This window comes from Orcinus orca, chromosome 6 (genome assembly GCF_937001465.1).
Source record: "Orcinus orca chromosome 6, mOrcOrc1.1, whole genome shotgun sequence".
Lineage (NCBI taxonomy): Eukaryota > Metazoa > Chordata > Mammalia > Artiodactyla > Delphinidae > Orcinus > Orcinus orca.
This window is the reverse complement of record NC_064564.1, coordinates 66,619,908-66,625,907: the sequence shown is the minus strand read 5'-3', so window position 1 is coordinate 66,625,907 and position 6,000 is coordinate 66,619,908.

Sequence of the window (6,000 nt, the reverse complement as noted above, 5' to 3'; positions counted from 1 at the left end):
GGCACCCTGTGAAGCAACTCTTCAGTGTAATGGGTCATGAGCAACAAGGACTGAGCTGTACAGATGTTCCATGGACCACACAGGGACATGGTCTAGAGATGTTCACTGTGGACTGAAGAGCACAGCCAAGTCAGGAAGCTCTTGGATTAGAAATAACGATGCATTATTTTGTTTTTAAAAGCGTCAGACTACAACAAATGTTTGCACTGTACACCATTTGCTGTCTGGCAACTGTCTAGGTATTTGTTGAGTCCTGATGCTCTGACATTCCTTAAAGAGTTTTCACGGGCTTTCGAAACTCCACTGCACACCTTCTCTCCTGGTACTTTGGGGGCCTACTGACTCCAGGCTCTAAGCATTCCCCCAGGCCCACCTCTAACATTTACAGGGCCCCAGGGTAAGATTGCAAATGGAAGCCCACAAACTCAGAGATCTAAATATTTTAGAATTCCAAAGAAAGCTAAAACAATTGTTAACAAATATACTTTCATAACGACCTGGAAGGCCAGGTTTGATTTAGAATGATCAGAGACTCCTTGGATTTCTTGGCCAGAACCTGGTGGTACCAGGAAAGCCAGTCCGGCCTCCAGCCTGTAACCCACCCCTCTTCTCTCCAAAATGCTGGTTCTGTTTTCAGCCATGAGGAGGCTTTATGCTCAGTTATGGACAGCCCAGTCTCCATGTCTAGTTTCACCCACAGTCCCTCTAACAGCCACTCTCTGGCTACCTCGCAGGCCCAGGGATGAACACACTGAAGACCTGATCCACTCTTGGGAGGATGGGCTTTAGGGAGAAGACTGTGCCGGCCCTGGAAGCAGCGTGGGACCATTTGGACTGGGAATTCGGAGTTTACAGGTACCTGGGCTGGGTCTAGAAGTGGAAGGAAAGTGGGTTTGGGCTGGAGACATACCTTTGGTCACATGAGCTCCTCACTTTGTGGGGCAGGGCATGGCTGGAGGATGGTCAGAGGGGAGCCTTTGATGCACAGGACCCAGCACAGAAGATCCTCTTGTTTGCTTCCAAAGGCAGTACTATCTATCCTGATGGTCCCAGGAAGACGCCAAAGAGGTGTCTGTTTGTACTACAGGTTGCTGTGAGCTCTAGATACAGAGAGACTTCTGTGGGCAATGTCATCTGGGTGATTTTATGATTTGCTTGCTCTCCAGACTAGCTCATTTCCTTACTGCTTCCATGCACTCATCTCAGAACTATAATCCTTTCTGTGGTCTCCTCACAAATTATCATTCTACTCTGGGTGCAGGATCAGTAATTTTTAAAAAATGGTGGTCACTCTTTAGCAAGTACGTTACATGTAACTGGGACTATGCCAGATATCTGCGTGATCTCACTGCCTGTGAGATGAACGTGATTACTCCTGCTGGAAGAATAAGAAATGGACTCAGGGAAGTGCAGCTGAGGAATTATTTCTGCTGCTGCAAAGGCTGTAAGTGACAGAGAACAAGGTCTGCCTGACACCAAACCTGTGACAGTCCTTGATGCCTCCTGGATGAGAGAAAAAGCAATAGGTCATCTACTTCCTTATCTCCCTCAAAATTTCTCACCACTCTTTCCCAGGAAGGAGTGTGCTAGCCTTGAGAGAAAATAGTCTTGAGATGCTGAAATCCCAGTGACTGTGTGTGTGTGTGTGTGTGTGTGTGTGTGTGTGTGTGTGTGTTTTAGAGCTACCGGGGAAGGGCTGAGTCAGAAAACCATTTTCAATAGTGTGTGTGAATGTATGTCCCCAATACGCTATTTATGACAAACTGGGAAACAAAATGATGGGGGACCTATGCTTTTTCCTAACACCCTCTGTGGCAGGAACAGAGCTATGCTGTTCAGACCCCCAGCTACATTGTGTGGGGTTAGATGGCACTATTAACTTCTTCAGTGTCCTCTCAGCTTTCTGGCTCTCTGGAAGGACCTCAGCCAATGAATGACCAAGACAGTGATAGCCAAGACACACCCTTCTCAGGATGGACTTCAGCAAGGGGGTGGTACAATGACCTAGCTATTCACCTAGCATGGCACTCTTGTAGTGGGTAAGAGCAGTCTCTGGCAGAACGTCTGTCCAGTTAGCATCACAGTCTGATGGTGCCTCATGCCCAATCCAGCTTCAGCCCCTTTCCTTTCACTGGGGTCACTCTTCAAAACTTCTTCAGAATCGTTTCCACTGCCAACTCTGCCTCAGCATCTGCTTCCTGGAGAACCCAACCGTCAACGACCTTCCAGAGCCTCATACTTCACAGACAACCAGAGCAAACCATTTGAATCTCCAGTCCACTGGAATACAATGACATAAGGACAGGGATGATGCTGTGTTTCCTTTCTTGCATTATCACAGCACCTAGAACAGTAAGAGGCACACAGTGAGGGGTATGGAGCTCAGTAAACAATGGTTAGGTGAATGAACAAAACCCAAATCTCTGCATTTGCACACATTGGGATCAGCGGGGTCTATGCCAGTGCCTCCCGTTTTCCCCTCCAGTTCACCACCTCTTCCTTCTGCTACACTGACATCCACCCCCTTCCTTCTGTCTGCCTTTCTCTCCCTTCCTCAGTTACCTGAGAATTTATGTCGGGCACGGTACCCTGCGCTCAGAGCCACCTTCTGCAGTTGCTCCAAACGAGCTGGCCACGTCTTCTTCTGCTTCTCGTCCTCTTCCGCTTTCTCTGCCAGCTGGTACCATTCACAGCACCCACTTCCACCTGTCGGGGGCCAACACCCACCCCGAGGGCTCTACTCACCTGTGTCGACTTAAAAAAATGTATAACATGAGAGTTGTGAGTTAAGTTTTATTTGGGGCAAAATGAGGACTATAGCCCGGGAGACAGCATCTCAGCTCTGAGAAACTGCTCCAAAGAGGTAGGGGGGATGGTCAGTATATATGTGATTTTGGGTGAAAGGGGAGTACATGCAATCAAGCACTTCTTTTTTTTTTCTTTTTTTTTTTAACATCTTTATTGGGGTATAATTGCTTTACAATGGTGTGTTAGTTTCTGCTGTATAACAAAGTGAATCAGCTACACATATACATAATCCCCATATGTCCTCCCTCTTGCATCTCCCTCCCACCCTCCCTATCCCACCCCTCTAGGAGGTCACAAAGCACCGAGCTGATCTCCCTGTGCTATGCGGCTGCTTCCCACTAGCTATTTTACGTTTGGTAGTGTATATACGTCCATGCCACTCTCTCACTTCATCCCAGCTTACCCTTCCCCCTCCCTGTACCCTCAAGTCCATTCTCTGTGTCTTCAAGCACATATTTTTGCAGAAGGTTTCTGCTAGTCTCATGAAGGTTTCTGCTAGTCACGAGGAGCAGTCGTCACCATGAAGGATTTTAGTGCTTTTGTAGATTTGAGGAGATACAAGAATTGGGCTCATAAAATCAGCTCCTGAGAATATCTAACTCTCTGAAGACCTGTTCTGCCAGTTTTCCCCAGAGCACAGAGTGCCTCATTTCCACTCTCCACCCTGAACTCCTTTCAGGGGGTGTTGAAGGTCAGCAGCTGCAGCAGCACATGATGTAATCCTTGTAGAGGTAGATGGCAAGTGCCAGTTTGCAGTTGACACCTGTCTCTGGAGTCACGTTCCCAAACTGTGTCCTAAGGAACACTTACCTAACAAGGCACTTATTTTAAAAATTGTCTTCTGGGTGTCAGGCACCCTATTACGCACTCTGTTTACATTATACTTTTTTTAAAATTGTGGTAAAATATACCTAACATAAATATACCTAACATAAAAATTTACCATTTTAACCATTTTTGAGTGCACAGTTTAGCGACATTAAGTACAGTTGTCCCTCAGTATCCTCGGGGGATTGGTTCCATGGATACCAAAGTCTGTGGAGGCTCAAGTCTATTACATAAAATGGCAGAGTACAGTTGGCTGGCTCCAAACCTGTGGACACAGAAGGCTGGCCGTACATTCAGTGTTGGATAGACCACACTTTGCTTATCCATTCATCAGCTGATGGACATTTAGATTGTTTCTACATTTTGGCTACTGTGAATAATGCTGCTAGGAGCATTGGTGTACATGTATCTGTTTTCAGTCCCAGTTTTCAATTCTTTTGAGTATGTATATAAGGATGGAATTGCTGGATCATATGGTAATTGTATATTTAATTTTCTGAGAACCTGCCAAATTGTTTTCTACAGTGCTAACAAGGTACTTTTTGGAAAAAAAGGGTTCCATGGTCAATAGACTTCATCCTCTAACTCTTTCTTGGAGAGTCACAATGCACTTTAGCATAGTAAAGTCTCTGAGAGGTCCCACAGAAAAGAAAAAACAAAAAGACAACCCCCCCCACCCCGTGAAAAAAAAACCCAACTTTGACCCACCATTCCCCAAACTAATTTGAAAGTGGAACCCTTTTTTTGCAGAGTAACTGGTAACATACCATCCCCTGCTGGTTTGGGAAACAGTACCCTGAGCTCAGTGGGGCTGACACAGGAAGGGCTGGGGCTCAGGGCCAGAGAAGAAAAATCACTCACTGCCCAGAGACGGGACAATCCCCAACTCTCCAACTAGCTTGTTGGGTGACGCCTGCGAGTTACTGTCCTTCCTGGCAGCTCTGCAAACGTGCCATTTTCTGCCTGGTACACCCTTCTCCTGCTTCTTTGCTTCTTGAAGACTAACTTGACCTTTAGGACTAACTCAGGCAGTCATCCCATCCCCCAGGGAACTGACCCCACTCTCCTGTCTCCCCAGGCAGGGATTGGAAGGCCCTCTTTGTTAGCTCTTATTAAACTACGTTGCCTTGTTAAATGGTCAGCCTCCTCCACTAAATCAAGGTCGGGGGGGGGCGGTCAAAGTTAGTTTCCATAGACAGCCACCTGGAGAGTTTATTGAAGAATGCAGATGCAACCATCTTACCCCTAAAAATTCCAACTCAGTAACTCTGGGGTTTGCATACAGAAGCTCTAGAGTGTGAATTTTGAATAAGCACCCGGGCAATGTTCTTGGGCAGATGATTCTTGGAATCTTCTGTTGTCAGCTATGTGAGCATGACAGCCACTTCTACGTCTGTGTATTTTACACAAAAAATGTTAAAAGAATGAATGAATGAACAAATGAATGAAACAACCTCAATTTCCTCCTCTGTAAAAGATAAAGTTGGACTGGATGTTCTCTAAGCTTTCTCTTGGTTAAACTTCTCTTTATAAAGTTCAGATTATTTCACCCAAGACACTGTGTTCCCTGCAGCTTTAGTATCCAAACCATACACAACACACAAAGCCAAGCACACAAAACCGCCAGGGAGACCCGCTGAAGAGGATTTAGTCCATGCTAGTACTTAAAAAACGCCGCAGGACTCGTGAACAACCATACTTTTAAAACTATCGATGTTATCACAAGCTAGAGATACAGAGAGAGTATACACTCACGACCATGTGAATTGAGTCTCATTCTCTATCATGAGCATGAGCGGCTGACAGGCAGCACTGTCAGAGCTGACAAACCCTTAAGTTTGGGAATTGGGGAGCTAGGCATTGCGGAAAACCAGAGGCCAGAGAAGGTGCTGGGGTGTTAAGCCCCTTCTCCTGCTCTGAGGAGAGGGCACAGACTGTTAGCGCTGTCAGTGCCCCCTGACTCTGCTCCAGACATCTCAGTGGAATCTTTGGACATAAAACACTGACTCTCCTCTCCCTGAGAACGCTGCAGGTTTTGAGAGGCAGCTCCAGCTTCTCATAAGAGCTATGGCCTGAGAAAAATGAAGTCTCCCATTACTTATAACCTCTCAGCATTTCAGAGGAAACGGCTGGCTATGGCTGCCAAGAGCCAGCAAATATTTGGTTAGCTTGGAAAGAATGGGTGCTCATTTTCCAATTCTCACAGATTTCTGTATGCCCAGTTCTTTTTATTAAAAACTTCAAATCCAGAGATAAAGTCAAGTGGCACTCCAGGCTCTGAGCATTCATCTGTATCCCAGGGAGCAGAACCCAGAATCTAAACAAACAAAAGCTTAATCAATAGAACTCATGAATTTCCTCCAG